This window comes from Tauraco erythrolophus, chromosome 8 (assembly GCF_009769465.1).
Source record: "Tauraco erythrolophus isolate bTauEry1 chromosome 8, bTauEry1.pri, whole genome shotgun sequence".
Classification (NCBI taxonomy): Eukaryota; Metazoa; Chordata; class Aves; order Musophagiformes; family Musophagidae; genus Tauraco; species Tauraco erythrolophus.
The window spans coordinates 31638408-31661740 of NC_141472.1; the positions used below are offsets into that span (position 1 = coordinate 31638408).

At 41.4% G+C, this 23333-nt stretch overlaps 1 protein-coding gene across 10 annotated transcripts in view; it reads right to left on the reverse strand.

Annotated features, from left to right (window-relative positions):
* Window positions 1-23333, reverse strand: part of CLASP1 (cytoplasmic linker associated protein 1) — a 174313-nt gene that overhangs the window by 104261 nt on the left and 46719 nt on the right. The gene's annotated exons all lie outside the window — the stretch shown is intronic.

Consider the following 23333-nt stretch of genomic DNA (forward strand, 5'->3'; position numbering starts at 1 on the left):
CAAGCACACAGCTACAGCAATTTCAGAGTATTGATGTCTGCCATCCCTCTGTAAGCACAAAACCAATCGGGCAGTAGTAGCAATAACAAACAAAGCACATTTCTGTTAGTGAGGAATCCTACATTTGTTATACCAATTCCAGTATAATAAATTTAACTGAGGAAATTGATGTACACCCTGACCTGACCACATCCAACACCAGACTAGGCAGGCACAACCTGCATACGGAAAGTTCTACCTTCTACCCAAGGGAAAAAGCGATAGCCCTGGCAACATTCAAAATCTGCTCTCTGGGACTGGCCTGATAAATCAGACAATCTTCCTGCAGAACACTAATCTCAAATTATGCAACTCATAATTGATTCAAATCACTTTTCTGAGGGGTTTTATAATTTCAATCCCGGAATCAGAAACAGTTTCAATTTAAGCTGTATCCATGATGGCTGTAGGGAAGCTTGAGAAAAGTAGCCTTAAAGACTTGAAAATAAGACAAATAAAAAGAGTTCAATATTTATGAGTCTATTTGCTTCAAAACATGAGTTTTAAAACTATAAGGTCAACAATATTATTGTCATGTTAACAAGACACAGCATGCCCTCTATAATAGTACACAAACATGAATACACCTACGAAAACAACAGCCAGAGTGCTTTTCAGAAACTTCTGTTTATGAAACTAACACAGCAGGAAATGGGAATTTTTAAGAATTAGTGAAACTGTCACTCAAAGTTTTCAGCAATATGAAAGTTTCCATTAGCTATAAGTAGATTTGGAAGAAAGGTGGTAGAAAGGTTTCACATTCCTACAAGCTTTGTAAAAATAAGTAGCAATAAGAGACAACAAAAAGCTATGATACTGAGTGAAGGAGCAATGGCTCAAACTGCCAAAAGAATTCACAAAAGCACCAAAAGCTGAGATAAATCCATACATATAGCCAGGATTTATTAGTTTTGCTAATTACATTAGTAGAGTTCAGACAGACACTGGAACGAGAATCACAAACCCATGTGCTAGGAGCCGCACAGACACAGCCTTCACCCCACGCTGATTAAAAAACAAATAATAATAAAGAGACAGGCACCGACATGCACATAAGGAAAAAAAAAAAAAAGTGAGAAAAGAAATAGATAAGGATCTGTTCTCCTCAAAGTCATCCTTGGAAATACAATATTCCCAGAGTCCCCTTTCCAGCCAGCCACACAGCTTTCCCCTAGACCTCAAGAGCATCAGGAAATCCACAATGCACATCCTGGGAAAAACCACCACCACCAAACACACACCTACCCCAAATCCCCACATGTTCACACAAAGCTGCAATTTACAGAGCAAAACCAGCCTTTCCCTACCCTGTGCTCACCCCTCCTGTCACCCAGAGGTTCGCTATTAGGCCTGGCAGGGTGTTTTCTGGCTGTCCACAGCCCGGCCGGCTGTACCGTACGGATATCTCCGAATGCAGCCTTCCACGGACACACCACCTACTTCAGAGCCTATTAAACGCTCCACAGCAGGGTGTCATGCCTGTGTTTCACTGCCGCAGCTTTCCCTGCTGACTGCACTTGGAGGTGCTGTCCCTTTTTTGCTCTGGACCCTTGAAAACATTCTTTACGTTGCACCGGGTGGAAACGTGCCAGCGGCAGCCCCGAGCACAGACATTATCCCTCCTCAGAGCGCTCTCCTTCGCATGATCTTCACAGATAAACATGCAAAATGGGTCCTATAGTCTGAGCCCCAGACATACATATCGATGACAAAGGCTATTTATACATCTTTTAGAGGGGATCTTTTACAGTCAGAAAATAACTTTTTCCGGAATTACAGGAATTAGCAGCCTTAATATAGGACTGGTATAGCTGCAGGAAAGCATTCCTTCATTCCTGAAGAGCAGATAAAGCTATTCTCTGTGCTGCACAGTGCCAATGTTAAGGTTTCCCCTCAGCCTTAGTGAAATTTAATTATTTAGGCAAATAATTATATAAAAGGAAGTGAATTCTTCTGCCTTCATTCACAAGACAGCAAAATTCAATTCTGCAGAAGCACAGGAGCTCCCTCAGGCCCCATCTACATACACGCACATGGCAGGGATGCGTTAGGTTGAAGAGCAAGCAACAAAACTTTCCCCTCCTCGCCCTCACCTCCAGGTTTTATCCAGCTCTTGGCACTCACTGGAAAACTTCAGGCAACAGCCTGTCTCCCTGTGCTTGCAGGGAGCTTCTACTCTGTCTGAAATTCAGGCAGAGGGCAAAATGGGCAGTGGCATCATCCAGCTATCGGTCTCCCACACTACACTTGTTATCCCAGGCAACAACTTGCTCTGCCTGGGTCTGTGGTCAGCCTTGCACAGTACTTGTTCTAAAAGTGATATAAATGGCATTAAAAGGCACAGTCATTCCACAGCAGGGAGAAGTATTTGTTACTATTTTAACATGTGAGTAAATTGAAACAAAGTTGCTAACAGACATTCTCTGAAACCTGTGAAAACTTTAGGGCATTGCCAGAATCTGGATTAAACTCCATTCCTACACATGTATTTTTCCTAAATCATTTTGTCTCTCATTAAGAATGAGTAGCGTCCCAAATATTTGCTTATTTATCTTCAAAATTGGTTTATGCATATTCAAAAGGAACATTTGCAAGTGGCTCAGAGAAAGTAGAAATCACATCACAGGGTATTAGAAAAAAATGTTTTAATTTAGTTCTTCTTGACAGGTTGTTTGAAGCTTAGGTACACTTGAAATGGAGTTCTCTGTATTTCACAGGGTTGGTATCCTGCAATGCTACAGGAAAACAACTACCAAAGATGGTGCTAAACCGAGCTCCCAGGGAGACATCCGCTGGCAACAGCTTGGCTTTTATTTGCCAAAACCCACATGAAAAAGCAGATATCTGGGGCATCAATAGGTAAAAGTTCTGTCTTACCTGGACTGCCTATACCCTATATAAATAAAGTGAATTAAGAGGCACACCAGGAACCTGAAGCCTTTAAGTGAACAGATGCTTTTCACCTGCAAAGGACAGGAGCGCCATGTGCAAAGCAATCAGGTGCCTCCAGCCCCACAGACCAGGTTCAGGTTTCCAGCTACTAACACCATCTGTTGCCATGACATCATAGGAAAAGGCATCTTCTCCAGCCTGTACTCCCCAACTGGCATTCCCTGCGCAAATCCCTCTGCCTGCTCCGGTAATTATCACAGGGTAGCTCACCTAGATGCCGACTGCGCTAACACGCATCATCGTCAACAAAAGGAAATGGAAATTGCATTTCATATTGCTATCATCGCTTCCTGAAAGGCTGCTCATTTTCTATATGTGCATCACATTGAGGTGTAAAGCACTGACAACTAGTAAGCAGAGCTGCATTAGGAAAGAAAGAGCATCCTGACATTTTTAGGACAAGCACTGTTACAAAAAGCCCAAAAGCATCTTAACTGCCTCAAGTTACCAAGAGCACGTTTTGGGAGGCAGAAGTGCTACAGGAGATCCCACTTCCAGTCATCACAGAGCATGCTCCCTGGTGCAAAGCCTGCTTCTACACACAAGTCCTGCAGCAGAAAGCTTTCTAGAAATACCTACAAGGAGATAAAAATGCCCCCAACTGCTGCTTTGTTTCCTTTTGGGATAGGTCTCGAAGGATAGTTGGGTCAGTCAAGTTACACCAGTTAAGATATGCTTGGAGGGACCTGGGGAAGTTGTAGCACCGGCCCTGCCCAAGACCTTTGTTTAGATGTATTTACAATCAGTAACATGGGCAACATGCTGTCCAACACTTTGCGTTTGCCAGGGGATGACCACCCTACAAGATGGTGGGGCATCCTAAACTTTCCAAGCAGCCCCCTCCGAGTCAAGAAACACGTGTGCAGTTATTCCTGAACAATAAAGGAAAAAAAAAAACAAGGCTGTCGGTCTATGTCTCCTGAACAGCCACAGAAAAGAGGAGCCAGGGCTTCTGTCCCAAGACATTCCCCTGCCTGGTTAAAGGCTAATGCAAGAACACAGGTACCACAGCTGCAAAAACTATGTTGTTCTGCACATTACGCACCAATGACTCTCACCCAGAATGCCTGGCCTGATGCATAATTAATACACTTTAATTAGATAACCATTTAAAATGTTGTAAAATGCTCAGTGAGGCAATAACCATGAGGGAAGAACATCTAAACCTGCAGGTGGTTGAGAAAAAAGACCCACCTTAAAAGCAAGACTAAGGAGCAACAGGCGGTGACTCCACACCCTACGTGCATCTTAAAGATTATCAACTACTACAACAGTTATGATCAACAAGATGACCAGGAATTTCTACCATAAGGAAATGCTGCTCCTTTACAAAGATGCGTATCACTACAGCCTGTGAAGGCACTTACGCAAACACCAAAGTGTCCAGACAAGTTCTGTTTATTTAAAAATAATTGAAAGTTGGATTTCACAACCAAGGCTATGCTCTGTATCTAGAAGCAGTTACCAAGCAGTGGTTTAAGATGCCTCTGCTGACAGAAAACATGCCTGACAATGGCTTCAGGAGCTCCTGGGACAATTGCTACTAGGCTAAAGAGTCAGCTGTATGTTCTCCAGAGCATCCACTGCAGCTGTCAGCAAGGGAAAAGGATGGGGAACCTGCCTTGATGCTGACTCTTGCTCTGGAGCATTCAGTAGCACTGACTGGCTGCATCACCATTCTCCTGATGCACTAAAAACCAGAAGTTTCTGCCTACTCTTAACTAATAAAACTAGCACAAGGAGGAGGATTCTTGCCCCACCACTACCTCAATTCACCTCCATACAAGCAAGCCATTAAGCCAGTGCTGAAGTCTGCAGTCCACATCAGCTTTTTTGAATTCAACTACAACCAGATCAGCACCCTGCTAGAGCTGGCGAGAAACATCTATTCCCACCCACCTGCATCACACTCATTTTGGTAGATATTGGCAGAAAAGCAGCAATGGTTTGCCTTCAAGTCATCTTTGTTTATTCTCTTTTGAGACAGTAGAGATAAAAAAACCAGCAACTAAATAATCAGCATTTTGCATTTCCCAGGAGCATTGTAGAAAAAGCTGTGAAGCCACACAAGAGTATCAGCAACTTCAACAATAACCTTGAAAGAGTTCCTTTTTTTAAAAGCAAAAGTAGAAACCAGTAGATAACAGAGACTATAAAAACATTTTGGACTTTAATGACTGGTTTGAAAAAAAAGCACCCAATCTCAGAACAAGGCGGCATGCTTACTTTTACTGAAAAATGCTTGTTCAGTAACTTTTAGAAGTTACTATGGATTTTCAATAATGGTTACTTCTATTAATACTTTGTGCAGTTTTCTTTGTGCATGCTCTGGATAGGATTATTTTCATTTTTTGACACATAGTGGAAATGGAAGCAAAAAAAACCCCCTCATGAACAGGCTGACTCCAGATCATCCAGAAAAGTCAGAATGGAAGCAAATGCCAGAAGATGCATGCAAGTATAGGATTTCCTTTATTTAATCACCATCACATTAGGCTAAATTCTGCTTCCAGCTAATCTTCCAGCTCTATGCACTGGGAATGGAGGTGAACACAAAGGAGTGCAGAACTTGACCTGATTATTTTTTAGATGTGAATATTTCAGCTTTCCTTCTATGTGATTTCAAATAAGCATGGAAAGGTTTTAGTGAACTAAGTAGTAGCCTATCCAACAGACACTTCAGTCCAGTACACTGTTTCCAACGATAACAGAATCTAAAAGACTCAAATTCATATTTAATATGGCTTCAAACATAAGCACAGCCTGAATTCCTGAACTACAAGTGGAAAGCTCCAATTCCTGAGACGCATCAGTTTCTCAGGCCTTCATCACCCACCCCTTCAAAGCTGCGTTTTAAGCGAACCATTGCCTCAAGGAAAAAAGTCATGGGGAAAAACGTTTTAAAGCCAAAAATGTGTCACAGCTTATAAAATATTAATAGCATGGCTTTCCTGAAGCTTGTTTCCCCCCCACTGGAACTCCTTTAAAACAAAAGATGTATCTAAGCTCCTTCCCTCCACACTCCTCCCCATAAATAGACATCATTAAGTACAGTAAATAAAGTAGTCCTATTCAGGGGAGAAAAGAAAATACAAAAGTGGAGTCAAGACACTGCTGAAACTTTTGCTCCTTTTGTCATTAATGACTTTAGACTACTAAAAATAATATTTGTATTTCAGAGGCAATGTGAAACCCTGAGCAAGCAGGAGGACTCTAATGTGCCACATAGAAAAAAAAAAAGCATCTTTCCCAACGAGCTTACAACATAAATAATGCAGTCAAAGTACAGTTAAAAATAATTACTCTTATTCAGACTTTATATACAGGAAGAATAAGCACGAAGATCCTTCTCCCTTTCTTTAAAAAGGAAAAAAAAGGCAGTTAAAGAAATCAAAGTACTTGCATCCTAATCAGCCTGTTTAACGTAATCCTGCCTAACCCAGTCTTATTTGGTGTCCATCAATGATGCTCTTCACTTTCTCCCCATGGCTCAAGCACCCTTTTGCAATGGCCCTCGGGTCTCTGCACCTTGCTTAGCCAAAACCTAAGCCTGTTCCCCAACCATGCCAAATTTTCTGCCACAATTGAAGGTTGGTCCCAAATGATATTCAATAACTAACTTTGATCCCACAGCTGGTCATTTGAGTTCTTTGGTAATTGTCCTCCCATATATTATATGCACAGCAGAAGACTTTCCCACAGCTGTTACATCCATGAAAGAACGATGAAAGAAATTAGTTTCCCCACACAAATCTACTTACTGCCTCAAAAAAGACCCAAAAAACAACTGGTTAGGATCAATTAGAAAATCAGCACTGGAAAAACGTGTTGTGACAGACCAGTAAAATCTCAAATTCATCTGATCTGAATTCAGTTCCTCTGCTGTGTCTCCTATTCCAGTTGACCCTAACCTCAAGACCACCTTACTCACAAAAAAGCTAAACAAAGGGACCAAGGGGACTAAGGACAGGCTAGTTTTGACCTTAGTCACTTCACTTAAATCAACATTCAGAACTTAAGAGGTGGTGGAAGCAGGTGGTGGAAGCTATGAATAAATATATTTACAAGCCAGCAAAAGATCTCCTCTGCTACAAGGACAAAGTCTGTCAAGTAAAACAAAGGATGAATTTGCCTCAAGACTCAGACTCATGATCAAATTATTGCTGCTTAACAAGTTACGAGACACCAGCTGAGACACGGTCAAAGCCCTTGTGCTGCTCTTAAGCTCCAGCAAATACAAGGTAATGCAATTTAACTTAGCCCTAAAGAAAGAATATGAAGCTAAGTAGAATCATTCACATCTACCACAAAGAATACAAACATGCCAGTTTCGGATGGGATAGAGTTAATTTTCTTCATAGTAGCTAGTACGGGCCTATGTTTTTGTTGGATTTGTGCTGGAAACAGTGTTGATAATATAGAGATGTTTTCACTGTTGCTGAGCAGTGCTTGCACAGCATCAAGGCCTTTTCTGCTTCTCATCCCACCAACAAGTGGGATAAGGGCGCACAAGGAGTTCGGAGGGGACACAGCTGGGACAGCTGACCCCAACCAAAGGAATATTCCACACCATATGATGTCACGCTCAGCATATAAAGCTGGGGGAAGAAGGAGGAAGGGGGAAATGTTTGGAGTGATTGTGTTTGTCTTCCCAAGTCACCGTTATGCATGATGGAGCCCTGCTTTCCTGAAGATGGCTGAACACCTGCCTGCCGATGGGAAGTAGCGAATTAATTTCTTGCTTTGCTTGCACACACGCCTTTTGCTTTACCTATTTAACTGTCTTTAAGTTTTAAGTTACCTATTTAACTGCCCCACAAGTTTTCTCACTTTTACCTTTCCGATTCTCTGCTCCATCCCACTGGGGGCCAAGTGAGTGAGCAGCTGGCTGGGGCTTAGTTGCTGGCTGGGGTTAAACCACAACAAACATTAATCACAACCCAGTTAAACATTTTACTCTGGATACAGCCATTATAGACCTCATGAAACAAATACTGACCTAAACGGAATTGGAAACATTAAAATACAAAGAGGTTCCCATGCAAAAGCTGGGCAAATTGATTGCAGAGCCTGCCTTAGCCGTTTTCACCACTACTGGAAAAAAAAAAATTACTCATTTTCCTTTGACAGTGACACCTTTTCACAGGTGATTCTGCCAACTTAAAAGTAGCTGATGTACAAGATTCAGACAAAGTGATGAACACTGGTTTAAGTCCTACCGTCCTTCCTGATTCAGAAAAGACACTGAAATCATTAGGTGAGGCAACACCAACAGCAAATGTTTGCATTTGTGAAACTAAACACCCTAGATCTGAACAGCTATAAGGAATCTCAAACCTAGGCAGATGCAAAGGAAACATCCATCTCGGTCTCACAGGTTAACTAAACACTACTGATGTCCATCTATATAGATTTCTGGTTTCACACAAGCACGCTGCCTCCATGAAAAAATTGAAAGGAATCAGTAAGTCAAAAACAAAAAGAAAACAACACTTGATTAATATAAGGAACCATTTTCTGAACAGCTTGAGATCTCTCCTCTCCTTCAGGCATGTCTGGCTGCCACAGGCGTTTTATACAACCGTGACCCTGAAGGATCACTGCATTGGTAATTCAAATGGATAGCAGCTTCTTCCCTCTTGCACTGATTTGTCAGCCCTGTAGATTGCTACTTCCCTTTGTACATGATGTTTACACTTTGTTCATAAATTGCAAGCTGTAAAGTGTAGTCCATATAAAGAGTTAGCTCCCAGAAACAAGCTGTCCCCTTTTCAGCAGGCTGCTCGTGCTATAAGCAGAAGTCACTAAGAGAACCATAACTCCATTACACCACTGTGTTTCTGTTTAGTTAAATACTGTGTCAGACAGTAAAGAAAATCATAAATATACATGTTAAGACGAATGGATGGTTCCTACTTTTATTCCAGCTCTAGGATGTACCCTAAAGCTTTGGCTCATAAACTTTAAAACGTACATGGATTTTTACTACCTAGCCTGAAACACAGAGATTACTCAATAAAATGAAATCTTTATTTTCAAGTGCCAACTTGTTCTAGCATCACCTACGCAGACCCCACACCGTTGCAACTTTTCCTGCCAACCATAAGGAGTCTACCAGGAAATTAAGCTTCTGAGGTTATTCCCTCCATTTGGCTGCCACCAGGCACCATCCATCCGTGTTCTAGATTTTGCTGGCTAATTTGGAGTCCAGGGGGATATTTTTTTGAGAAAGGGGGAAAAAGTTATCGGATAAAGGCAAGATACTCAACTAAGTGATTCTTACTGGCAACACAGCAGTTATCTTTGGTCTCACTGTGGTCCAGCAATGCACAGGACTAGATAACCAGCCCAAAGCTTAATATAATACTTGATATACATCGCCCGAGTTAAAGTTTTCGGAGATGAAAACTGGCTCTGGAACATACCAAGGAGAGGCAGAGAGATTAAGTTTTTACAACACACAGGGAACCTGGGATAGGGAGTAGAGAAGGGAAGACAGAAGTCACTGCAAAACACACATTGGGATTTCATGAGCTGTGTGCTTTGTGAGCCATCCTGGGAACTGGCCCATATGTGCTTCCTTATTTGTCAGATCAACTCATATCATGCTCAAAAAGAAAGAGGCAGGCATCTCTGAGTCCAGCAATTCAATTAAATACTTCCTAGTGACTGAGGTCATGATTCCTTATCCTCCATTATTATAAAGTCACTTCATACAGTTTGATGTTAAAAGTAAAAAAATGACTTAAACAATATCATACCCAAGAGAGATAATTCAGATGTCTAATATTCCCACTAAGAATGCTTCTTGGTTGATATTTTGTAAGTTGCTGGGCACAGATTCAAATCCTAGGATAACTATCTAGGATGAATCAAGGATGACCAGTTTAAACTTTCCTCCTGTTCAGACATGTTATGGCATGTACTTCAATGCATGAAGACCTTCTAGACAAGTCTCCAAAACTTTAAGCCTGCTGCTCTCTGGGATTTACAAGACTTACACATCTTTGTATTTGGTGGGGGTGGTGGTGTGGGAGAACAGGCAGAGAAATTAACATAAAGTGGATTCATAATATTGTAATGTCCTACCAGTTAGGTACAGAAGAGAACAGATGAGTGACCAACTACAAATTGAGCATAAGTCCTTAATTAGGAGTAACAGTAGAAACTAATAGATTGCTTTAATCCTAAACAGACTACTTTCAAAGTTGTTCAGCAAATTAAAATAAATAAGTCTGAAGCCTGAAACATTTCTATCTTGGAAACTCCGTAACAGGTTCCCAGGTTGAGATAATGGTCTTCAACTACTTATTTCATTGCAGTAGCACTGATGAAATCCACCTGATGAAATCTTTCCCAGAAGCCAGTTTACCATAAATGATGACGCGGAAAAAGAGATTTGTTTTCCAAGTTCACTGTGAAGTTAATCACCCCAAGGTAAGTATCTGCAGCCATCAGGCCACAGAGAAGACAGGCAAGAGCTAAGGGAAGGAAAGGTCTTTCAAGCACCTTTGAAAGCAAAGACAGGAGGAAGATGTTCCCTCAGGTTTGCATCATTTCCTATAGCCTCATTTTTACTGAGTCTTTATTTTCAGATTATTTTGTTGTCATCTTCCTCTCACTTCACATTCGTACACAGGAGAAAAGGCATGACTCGAAGCAGAGGAGCTGCAGAAGTGCATCATCTGTTTTGCAAGAGGCAAAACACATTATTTTCTTCAGAAGGATGAGCTCATCCAGTGAGGCCCCTGCAGGTCCTCACTCAAATACACGATGCTCTGTAATACACCTCTGTACTATATGGCAAAAAAAGCCTAAGTTCAAGGTTATTAAAGGCACTTTGTGCCTCATGTGCTGTAAGGCATCCAAACACACATAGGATTTACATTCCAGAGCAGGAACAAAAGAGAATTACACAAGTCAAAGAATTAAAATATTTGATTTTAAACATGTTTCATTTCAGATACAGGAACATGCCTTGAGTCAGAGGTACAAACATTACAAGGATACACCAAGACTAAGATGGCTTGGGTCTGCTTTCTAGCATTAATATTTAAAAGTTCACATGAAAGACCTTTTGAAATATGATTGCACTTTTTACACGTATCAAAAAGTACATGAGTTGGGGAGAATTAAAAAAATGAGAGTAAGTTGTTCAAAATGAAATATGTTTGACAGAATAAAATTTAATGAGGGAAGCAGTGGTCTCTGTATATCATTCATTTCACAGTAGCCTCTCACTCGGACATGTAAAGCTATACACTTTATATATGTATATAATACATAATTAATTGTATTATATACAAGTGTGTGTATATATATATTTGGTGGTTTGTATTTATTATTTGTACTACTTGATGTAGCAACATCAAGAATCCAGGTGACACCAAGACCTCCCTTCTACTAGCTGAAAGAGACACTGAAGCCAATCTTCAAATTATGATGATTAGCCAGACTTTATCTGAGAGTTTCATTTCTGAACCTTCAACTTCTGGGCTTATTTATCTGAGGTTTTCATAGTGACCCACAGCCCTGCACGTATTTCTGTCTCAAAGCACACACAACTTCAGCCAGTTGTAAAAACTGTTTGACAGCAGAGACTCGCTGTTTCCATTTACTCATTCACCAAGTAAAAGGAGCTTGACAAGAAAGTTATTTTTAAATTATAATATTGCTTAGGAGCAACAGTCAGACTCCAGACTTATGCATTTGCTTTACACCTTCACAAATTAGAAGCAGAAGGCGTGACCGTGTCAGTGTTATGCTACATGTAACTATGTGTTAATACTCACTTTGACAGGCAGGATTACTATCTGTTGGCATGTTAAAAAATGCTCACAAACTCCATGACTCAAACACTATCAGGTATGGAAGTGGTAATAGCACAGAGGAGGTGTGAAAGTGTAGGCAGAGATCAGTACCAAATTAGCTATTTTTTTATTATTAGCAGCTGTTTCCAGGCATCGCTTAGACTATCTGAAGAATCGGTATAAAGAACTAACATTAAAAAAATTAGCATGAACAACTGACTACAGTCTATAAAGATGCGAACTGAAGGAAAACAGAAAAGTGTATCCGTAGTAGCCTATCAGAAAATGTCAGCAGAATGCATTGCAGAAGAAAGCCATATAAATCTCCCTCCCCCCAATTCAGTAATTTCCAGTGTGCGATATAGGCTGCTGGTACCTTGTTGTTAAACCACAAACAACACTGAGCGCTCACAGGGCGCTGCCGTCTGCCGACAGCTGTTACTGAAAACTGAACACAGGGGACAAGCGAGCAGTTAGCAGCACCCTGTCCCCAGAAGCAGCCAAAACTCAGAAGAAACGGGAATAAAATTTGCAGGAAAATAACATCTTATCAAAACTCTAACCTCAAATTCTATGCTTAATGTGTAGATAAACCTTCAGCATTTTTGGAGAAAGCAAGTACCAGTGACAGCCTAAGGAGTGTGCTGGACCACTTTGTTCCTTTGGCAAGCATGAGAACCGAAGTCCAGGGCCATGAGCTTTGAACCATCAGCCTGCATAGCAACCAGCTTTCCGTCCAGCTAAGCTGACTCAACTGAGCCAAAAAGATGAAGTTACACTCACGCTGCCCCTCTGGTGAGGGTCTCTTCTTGGCATTATTTTGTTTGAAGTAAAGGGTCTGTGAAGGGATGAGACCACCTTTGCCTGCTGGCACTATGGAGAGAGGAATCCACAAGTCTCTCATGGAATTCAGGTATGTCCTATATTTGAACTTCTCCATGCATGTCCCATTCTCATTTAGACTCCACGCCTAATGAGAACGGCTCCTTAATAATAAGTGACGGAAAGGTCAACAAGCACCTTGCTAGAATGGAAAAAGCCCCCACAAACTAAAAAAGGGGACAAAAGTGAGGAAATTTCAACTTTTTAAATGAAAATTTTGAACTAAAAGCAATGACAACAAAGCAGCCTCAAGCCTTTCCAAGTCTCACTCCTGCAAGCACACCGCCATGCTGGCAAATCATCTGGTTCTCTTTAGCAACCATCTGTGCTCGCCTTCACTTAAAGAAGAATTAGAAAACAGAGGAATTGGCACACGTGAAGCACAGCACGTGACAGCCAGCTATATTTAGATTCACTTTCAGCTTCACTCCAGAGATTGAAAGCAAGTAAGATCAGGTATTTTAACTGGGAAACGTGAGTTTCAATGCCACCTTTACACACTGGCATTCATAAGAACTCAACACTCCAATTAGCCTCATTTTGATTTGTTTGCCTTGCCTTCTTTCCCATGCAAAGCTTTGCTCCCTCTGCTTTACACCCTAGAGACTGAACTGATGAAGTCTTCACTGAAAAGCAGAACAGAGGAAACGGGCCAGAGAACTTCCATTCTCTTTTTGTTTTATAGTTTAAACATTAGAACCAGGATCCTACAAATTCCTATTAATTCCTACTAGGACCTGAAAGCCCCCTCCCACTGACACAAAGAACCACTGAATTACTGCCTAGACAGGATTTGGTTTGTTGGGGGGGAGTGTGAGTGTGGAATGAGTGGTTCTTAGTCACCTAGATTACATTTAAACCAGGCTTACTTGGCTTCCTTTCGCAAACATTATGAGAGAAGAGGGTTAAAACCTTTACTTTGTCACAGAGATAAAAAAATGCATTAAAACATCATGAGCTAAAAGAAACATTTAGTTTTTCTATATGGAGAGCTGGAACACAGAGCTCAGCCAGCAAAATAAAGCTTACCCTTACAAGTAAAGGTTCAGAAGACTTCTAAAAAGAGTATTTTGAAGAATGGCATGAAGGTTAAATGGAACGAAATATAGTCTCACCTACTAATTTGTAGCAAGCTGCTCCTCAGGTAAACAATTAGAATATATGCATGTTTAAATATCAAGCTTTAAGTTCTAAATATTAAAATCAAAGAGTAATCTGCATCTTAATTCTTCATTAAATATGCCAATGTGCAACTTGACGGTCACACTGATTACAGACCAATAAACCAGAATAAAGTATTCTCATCAATTCCAGTATAACGTCAAATCCACTGAGGATGTACATTAAATGATACACCCTGCATTTACAGAGGTGCCTCTGTTGTGGCTTGCCGGCATTTCGTGCTGACATCAGGTTGTGCTGTTAGCTGAGGTCATAGTTTCTTCTGCCTTTAGCACTGTTGCCACTCTTGATAAACTGAAGTGTTCAGTAACAGACAAACACCACCCCAAATGACACTGGCAATCTTTGTCTTTAGCTTACTAAATGCACAGCTATAAAAGTACTGAGTAAAAAAAAAACACCACAACATTTTATGAATTCGGAGATCTTAGATAACTACTGCCTCCTATTAAAGGAAAAATAAAATCATAGAATAATTTAGGTTGGAAGGGATCTGTGGAGGTCAAGTGATTCAACCTCCTCTTTAAAGCAGGGCTGACGAAGTTCTATCAGCTTGCTCATAGCCTCATCCAGCCAAGCTTTAAAAGTCTCCATGCATGGAGATCCTCTGGGCAACACGTTCCAGTGTTTTACTCACCATCCTCAAAGTGAAAAACTATCAGCTCATGGAAAAATTGAGCACAGGGCTGTCCCCTCAGTTCCTGTAGTACAAGAACTACTGGAACTTGCATAAAACCAAATTAAAATCTCTTGCTGGAAAAGGTCTTATTTCCAATTTGGAGGTTTTATGGACTTAATGGTCAATACATTATAGGTACAGAGAAGTCAAGACTCTAGCCCAAAAATCAAAAGATGAGCTGCTTATCACAGTCTTTTATTGGTGTCTGTACTCTGTTGTTTTACAGAAGTCACCTCCATGCCATAAGGGAGCAGAGACCACCTGCTTTCAAAAATAGCTGGTAGGGTCATTACTGACCAAGCATGAAGAGCACCATCAAATATTGCTCAGATATCTTCTCACCTCAAACTGGCACATACAGTATTTCCTAGGACATGTAAAATGTGCTGGTTTCGACAGCTCTGTGACCCAGCCTTCCTAGGAGAAAGGCAGTGGAAAGGACCAAAACATTTCCTCATGCACATGCTGGAGGCCCAGAGGGAATGTCCTGTTGTAGCTGATGGAGCAGCCTGCCTGGTTTATACAAAAGGCATTGTTCCTCACGGCTGCCAATCATCCTTCCCCACCAACAGTTTCAAATAAAATATTAAGTTTTTAATCCTATTTTTAATGCTGACTAGCTAGATAAAATACAGGCTTCATGTTTATTTCAAACTACTTCACAGGACCTTGCACAGTCCACCTCTGTCACAAAACTGCCCGGTGCCCCAGTACACTACCGCGTCTCCCATGCTCTCAAGCAACAGAGTGCACAGAGCTGCTTATAGCACACTGTTATAAACAAAAAATAGTTTGGACGAAAATAAGGACAAGATTGCTTTACAGCCCATGATAATAAGTAGGCTTCAGGGAGCAACATGACGGGAAGCAGAAAGCAAGGAGCATGACGTGCACATGCAACACCCACCCTAGACTCAGACCCTTGGAGAAAGCCCACTGTAGCAAGAGAAGATCCAGCATATCACCCCAAAAAAAACCCCAATCAGACAGACATCTGAGGAAAGCACTAGAGACGAGTATGAAGCATCTTAAGGGGGAGGGGACAGAGAATAAGTTTCAGTGAGCTGGTGCATAAACATTTTGCCTATGGAAGCTTGGGATCAGATCTTATTAAAGTCTCCAGTGAAAAGAAGCGTGATTGTCTCTCCACATCATAGAAGCTCCCTGTGATTAAAAGTCTCTGCAGACTCAGCTCCTGCCCGGCACAGAGCTCAAACAGCAGGAGCATAAATGGGAGCTGAAGCGCACTGGCAGAGCAGCCTGCCCAGCCCTGCCTCGCCAGGACTGGCTCCGGCATGGCCCCCGCTCCCTCCTGCTCACAAGTGAGAGCTGGAGGGGCTCAGGGGGAGAAACATAAATAATCGAGAACAAAGTTAGACCCGTTCTTCATAAAGCAGATCTAATTAGAAACGTCAGGTCTCATTATGAACCAGAGCTCCACTAGATAGGAGTCTGTGGAAGACATGCATCATTTCTTAAACATCTCTCCTCTACCCACACCACACCCAAAGGGAACATTCTCATTACGTGGGGGTGGAGGCAGCACCAACTCTGTAAGAGCCAATGCCCACTGCACAAAGGGAACAGTGGGAGAAGCAGTGCCAACAGTTTCATACTCCCCCTTCCCTCTGAAAGACTAGGAGCAATCATGTCTAACACACCCATACAAGGCTCTTACAACATAGTCAACCAGCAGTTTACAAAGAGCCTTGTTCATTTCCCATTGAAATCATTAGAAAGAGTCCATTAACATCAGAGGGAGTAGATTTGGACTAAAATAATAGTGTAGATTTATCTTTTCTACCTCTGCATATAAGAGTCAAAAACTATGCATCAAACCACTATTCGTCATGGTCTCCAATGAAGTCCAACTATGTTTCATATTCATGGGACTTCAGCATCTGCATCTAATACCAGAAACTTCCATGTCAAGCATCTAAAGGACTTTCGTGGTGCCCTGACAAGCTCTGAAGGAAGGTGGGCCAGGTCTGCGACTGGAAAAGGAGCACGTCTGGAAACGTAGTTCCTATAAGGTTTTGACACTCTTGAGAAAAGCAGCTCAGGTGACACCGTACCGTGACTGAAGGCATTTCTCTCTTCCCCTGTAGCGCATTGTTGGTGCTAAAATTCAGCTGGCTTGACTCGGAAGGCCGACTGCAAAGTAGCAGCCACGAGCAGTTTTTCTCATGAAGATCTGGCTGCAGTGAGCTCCCTGCAGGCTACACGTAGGGTGTAAACCAAGTCAGGATTATTCAGGGCTGTCTGCAGTTTTGGGCTTCAGGGGAATAAACAAGAAAGAGACTCAAAACTGCTTTGTACAAGGCAACAAAAGGATTCCTTTGACAGAGCAGCAGGGCAGAATTAATTCCTTCAGCAGGCAGAAGAAACCCAGTCATTATACAGTATTTGCTGTCTTAATACTACAAAAATAGGACGCTTTTACTTATTATAGCTTGGTTTTGCTCTATTTCACATCACTATATCTAAGTTACAAACAAAACACTTCAGTCAAACATAATGAAAGAGGAGGGCAACTTGGCCAGACCAGGGCCAAGTACAGACAATGCATTAACTGTACTTCCCATTGGAGTAACAAATCAGCACTTGTCCACTCCTGCGTTTAGAAAAAAGGACCTCTTCATGCCCTCAGCTCACATGGCTGTAACTGCAGTTATTGTTCTACCACTGTATGTTACAATTAGATACACCATCTGTATTAGTATGTCCTTCTCAGAAGTGGACTTGGTAGTCTAATTTCATCCAGCCTAAGGTCAATGATTTGAATATGAAAAGTGACCAGATATGAGAAGACCTTCAAGCCTGCAAGCATTTGTTCTGAGGTTCTTTAGAAATCAGTCAGGTGCTTTCCAGTCTAGACACTTGAATAAAATCTCATGGTTATGGAAGCTGTGGCTACCGTGGTTATACTATACATACCCTGTTCTGCAAGGGCAGGGACACTCTTCATCACCAGCTGGAGAAACACATATGTCTCATGTACTCTTATTGCCCATAAAACTCTATCCTGTAGTTCACCAGTTACCTTAGGGTGACTGTGGTCCTCAGAGACTGCTAATGACAGCAGATAAATTCAGTTCACTTGTTACATGCTCAACCTGAAAACATATCTCATCAAATAGATGAGAGCACCAGCACAGAAATTCTCAAAGTGGTCCACAAGAGGTCCAAGAAATTCCATTTCTCCCCCAAGCAGTCTTTGGCCATTGCTGAGGCTACTGATTAAGGACAGCAATTTAATTCTAACTGGGACAGCGATTCTATATAAAAACAGCTCAGAGCATTCACTTATTAGAAGTATCAGGAGACTACTATCAAGAAGCCAGCACCCAGCCAACATATAAAAATGGGGAAGGAAGACCCCCACACCTCCACCACTTTTTATGGAGACTGAACTATTTGTAAGCCTCAGGCAGCCTCCTACACCAAAAACACTTTTGTAGTTTTTTCCACAGCAGCAGGAAGCATGTGATACCTTCACTTGTGCTCACTGAAGTATTTTACTGTGCTTTCCCAACAAGCGCTAAAGGCAGAGCGTGTGAAATACGTAAACAAACTTGACCCAAATAAGCTTCACAAATTTACAACCATAGGATACTTTTTACTTACAACAGGTTGCTCTTAGTATGACAGCCTTCCTTTAGGATATTTGAGTAATCTGTACTCCTATCTCAGAGAAGCGTTGAGAATTAAAAGGTTGACTTAAAATCACTGCTATGTTCACAATGATCCATATGCGTGCGCACGCATGTGTATGAACCATCCTATTGATGAATTTGCCCCTGGAAAATACTGTCTATAATAAATGACAACGCTAACAGATCAAAAACATGATATTTAGAGTTAGTCCTTTCATGTGAAAATGTCACTGGAGTTAATATTGCTCCAGCCTTGAGCCCTAAACTCTTTATCACAGAAGATCTACAAAGGAGAGACAGTTGAGCAAAGCAGCACAGAATATAGCAGGAAACCAGTCCAGAGATTTTAAAGGCAATGACCATTGCAGACTTGAGGCTTTGTTTTACAGATGAAACCAACCTGACAGAGAAAGACGTGAAAGAAATTGGAGGAAAAGACCACAACAGAGAAAACAGCAAGACTACTAAGCTTTTCTGAAATGTGATCACCTCCACAGTTTTACCAGATGTTACTGCAGTTCCCATGGGAAGGGTGTAGGATCTTTTCCAATTCATTTTAATTCTTGTTATGGACACTGGACTATACGTTCATCCTTGTAACATGCTGCAGGTTTCATGTGTTCTCTAAGGCAACTGTTGAGGTCCCTCAGATCCACATGGTACTTTTACCAAAGAAGAAGAGAACAGGCTTTATATAAAAAGCTCATCTCCAAACGTGCAGGATGTTCATGCATTTAAACTTCCTTCAGTGTTAATGGAACCATGCATGTTAATCTTTTGCTCATGAGGTTCACACTAAATAGCATCATGTCACCATTTAGCTGCCCACTGCTTTAGCCTACATGTTATGCACGTCTGCTGGAAATACCATGAAATACAGTGGTAGAGCTCTGTCTGGTTACACCAAAGTTTTGCCAAAAGAGCATTTCTGTGTTCCTATAAAACCACGAGGCGGTAGGGAAGTGATGATACACACTCAACCAAAGTAACTCTAGTCTTCTGCTTCTTTGCAAGGGAATCTTAGGGTCAAGGTACTTCGGATTCAATCCAGAAGACACAAAAGCACTAACAATTTACACATTTTTCTTCTGACACTTGCTACTACCACCGTTCAGACAACCAATGGTGACCTGGAGGTCAGATATTTCCCAGCAGATAAGACCAGCTGGACTATGGCTCCAGGCTTTTCATTCAACCAGCTGGTCTTTCAAAGCTGAGAAGTTCCCAGCATGACAAAATTATCATGCTTCATTAACAACAACAAATATGTGCTTGTTTTCTTTAATAAGCAGTTAAGTACATTAATTATTCAACGCAATTCTGACTTTGCAAAAACAACATATTATTCTCAACTCCTCTGCTGACCTGGACAGAAGCAGCCAGAGTGAAAAGGTCTCTCAGCTGTAGACGGTGACACTGTCCAGTGACAGGTGATGTAGTTCAGGATGAGGAGAACTAGAACTAGCCTAGACAGGTTTTGGTGGTTTGTTCCTGGAGCTGGGAGACATTTACTGACTGTTCACAAGTAACACCACACACCTGCATCCCCTGCTTCCTCCGAAAATACATGTAATAATTGCTTGGGAAGAGCATTGTGAAACTGTAATATTCCAAAAGGATCCAAGCTCCTAAAATTATGAATTGCCTGCAAAAATGGCACATACTGTCACATATAGTATCAATTCCACAGCATTCAATTTGCTCAGATGATTTCCACCTTCTAATCCATCACAAAAAGAGCTGCCAATTAACTCACACCTAGAGACAGTAAATATCAATACAGAACCAAGGTCTATACCACTCATATTGAAAATCTCAGACTTCCTAAATTTAGTCTACTACATCCTTAGTGTAGTAAGATCTCACCAGGACAACAGATACACTGAATGGAGAGAAGAGGGGGAAGAAAAAAGATGCAGCTTTTGCAAAGATGGCTAACAGAAATCGTTTCCTCTGAAAGCTAAGACGAAAGGCACAGGCTTCTGATGTACCAAAAATAAATGCAATACGTGAATCCACCCTGTAAAATAATTCTTCACAAGCGAATAGATGCAGAGCTCCTCTGCCTTTCCATTTCACCTAGTCCCCTCCAGTCCCTCCAACTTTCACAGACATCCTTTCTGTTACAGAAATGCAGTTAAAACACAAAAATGCAGAAAAGCCCGTGATGTCTCTATTTGGCACATTCTTGGAATTGTGATTCAATGCTGATTCAGAAGGACTTATAACCTACTTAAATAATGTTCCCAGCTGATGCTGCAAAAGGAAGCAGTTAAGAAACGAAAGCCTCAGTGATCACCCAAAAACATCACAGACCAGGAAGGGTGTCTGAAAATACCTGTCCTTCACCTCTCACAACCTGTTCTGTTCCCTTGTATATACATCCTCTCCCTGTACCCCAAACAGATTGTTTATCATATTTTATAGAAGCTTAAACTGAGCTTGATGCTACCAGGCTACAGATGCTTACAGGCTGTTTTTTAAAGTTCTGCTTTTACTGCGAGATCGCTTCAGTCTCTTCGCACCGTTAAAAAGAAATTTAACAGGCAAACGTCAGACACCAACAAATAAACCCGTTCATTCCTACGGCACATTCATTAGCGCCTACCTTTCCCCGTGGTCATTATCCGCAGCGCTCCTGAGATGCCGAGGAAGAGCACTGTGCTCCGGGAGCAGCCCTGCAGTACATGTCTCTCAGCAACTTCACCACCAGCAAACTCTCCACCCTCCTAAATGACTTCTCTGCTCCGTTGCACAGAGAAGACGATTGCCACCTCTCCTCCAAAATAAAAGCCTACTCAGCCTTCAGCTGAGCACCATGTGTCCTCCTATGCCTGCTTGCTCCCATCCCTCCCTCCTAAATTTGAGAGTTTACAATCCAGGAGGCAGTAATAGTATGCTTATTTGCAAAGTTGTGTAACAGAAAGGGAGCAGTGCTCGTCTTGCCCATTTATACCTTCCACAAGGACGTACCATCAGTTAGTAGTACTCGTGTAAATATCACTCAGACATCCCCGCTCTGCTCTCTCAGCCCCCGCATGCAGGTGAAGGGGTATTTCCTCACTTTTTTGTATGCCGCAGGAATGGCGAATCAATAAAATGAATTTTCTACTTCAACTGGAAAACACCATTCATAAAGAACAAGCCATAATGGAAATTAAATTGCAGAAGGAGAAATGAATGCAGAAAAGCGCAATGCAGCCTTTGTCAGTTCAAAATTTCTCTGTGTTATCACAGTCACCCCTCCTTCCAGTCTGTAATTCCAGTGCTTGGATGTGTGTTGACAAACAATATCCCACCCACAGATGCACGGCAATGCTTGGCAAATGTGGATGATTTTTCCTCTTTATTAAATATCAAAATAGCATTTCAATGACTCTGCTTTATTACCAGCAAAACACAAGAATCTAGAACAGTTCTAGTTTCTATCTAATGGTCTCCAAGTTGTCACCCTCATCATAAACAGAATTAATTCAATGAGTAGCATGTTTACCTTAAGCAATATCTCAAATACAGAAGTAGGTCTATTCGAGAGTAACACTGCTCCTCCTTCATAGGCTTTCAGTAACTGGAATTATCACATCTGCTACTTTAGCACTATTTTAATTAACCTGCTCACTCTTAGAACACTAACTCACACAGGCAACTACTGAAATTGCCCCCTCACCTCATCTTACTCTGTGCAAGTACCTGTGGGGGAGAGATCTCAGCTCCAGACTCCTGGCTTTAAGATCTTCTGCTTCAATTTCTTCGCAGCCCAAGACCACTGCCACCTCCACTATCCCTAAATGTTGCTCTCCTGAACTAAGCAAAAATTCAGCGTAGCCAAGAAAGCTCAACCCTCTCCCTACCCACAGGAACTGTACTAGCACACCCCTGCAACACGCCTTCAGCACCAATGTAGAAGCATCTCCCAAAAATTGTGTAACACGTAAAAAAGGGAAGGTTTACACCAGAGAACATTGTATTATGATATCACAATGACCAAGAGCGTAAAGAACACACCGAAATGTTTTGGTTACTAATAGCTTTGGTCTGGGTCATCATTTCTTAACAGGCTGTATCTCTCAGTAGATCACTTATTTCATTCTTAATCTGTCCTGAAACTTGATTATAAAGTCTTCCAGAGTCCAGGTCTGATCCAAAATCAATTCAAATGTGTATAGTTTTTCCACGGATTATGTTCAAGTCCTTCCAGACATAACACCAAGGAAATCCATGCAGCACGAATTTCCTAGGAGTCTCTGGTTATGTCCAATAGCCTCTCTCTGTTATCATATCCAACTGAAGAGCATCGCACAATGCCACACAAAGACAGCAGCTGACTAGCTGGCAATTATTGGCTCTTTCATGCTGAAAATGTATTTGTCCCAGGGGAATAAGGCATCTGCATAATTAGCAAAAGCAGTTACACAAAAAATAATTAGCTTGTTGAAAGCCCAAAGGGGTAAAAACTATAATTTTTGCTTCAAGAGGCTGACTAATTATATGCCAAATAACAAAACAGATATGCCCCGAGAATCATCGAGAAATTCAACATGGATTTTAACTTCATATTCTAGCTATAAGGGCTGCTGGTAGCCTAGCAACAAGCAGCCTACTTCAGCATGCCAAAACCTCCCCCTGACTTAATGAAACACCTCAGATTACTATGCAAACATCCCCCATCCCACAACACATTTGATTCTTTTATTACTAAGTGATAAAAACAAAGCCTAGGCAAAAAAATCATGAAGCGATTCAAGATAAACTCAAAGAAGCACTAATGAACCACGCTTATATTTATATAAGTAAATATAAAACAATTATTTTCATAGACTTAAAATTCACATTCTGATTAGAGCTGATTGATTAGATTTATTCAATGGATCAGAAAATGCCATATTATTTTAAGCACCCTTTCTAGTAGGCTGAGGAAGTCCACGCTGGCTACAGAGAGGGACTAACATGAGCTTTTAAGACACAGCAAAACTCCACCATACTGCCTGAAGTCATCTGACCCAGGCCATATAACCTGAAGGTTAAAGTGTTAGTGTTGTGTCCACACACCTCACCACCACTACAGTCAGCACCTGGCAGAGTTACAACCTAAAAGCAGTGGTACTAACGATAACAGACAGACATCCCCTATAA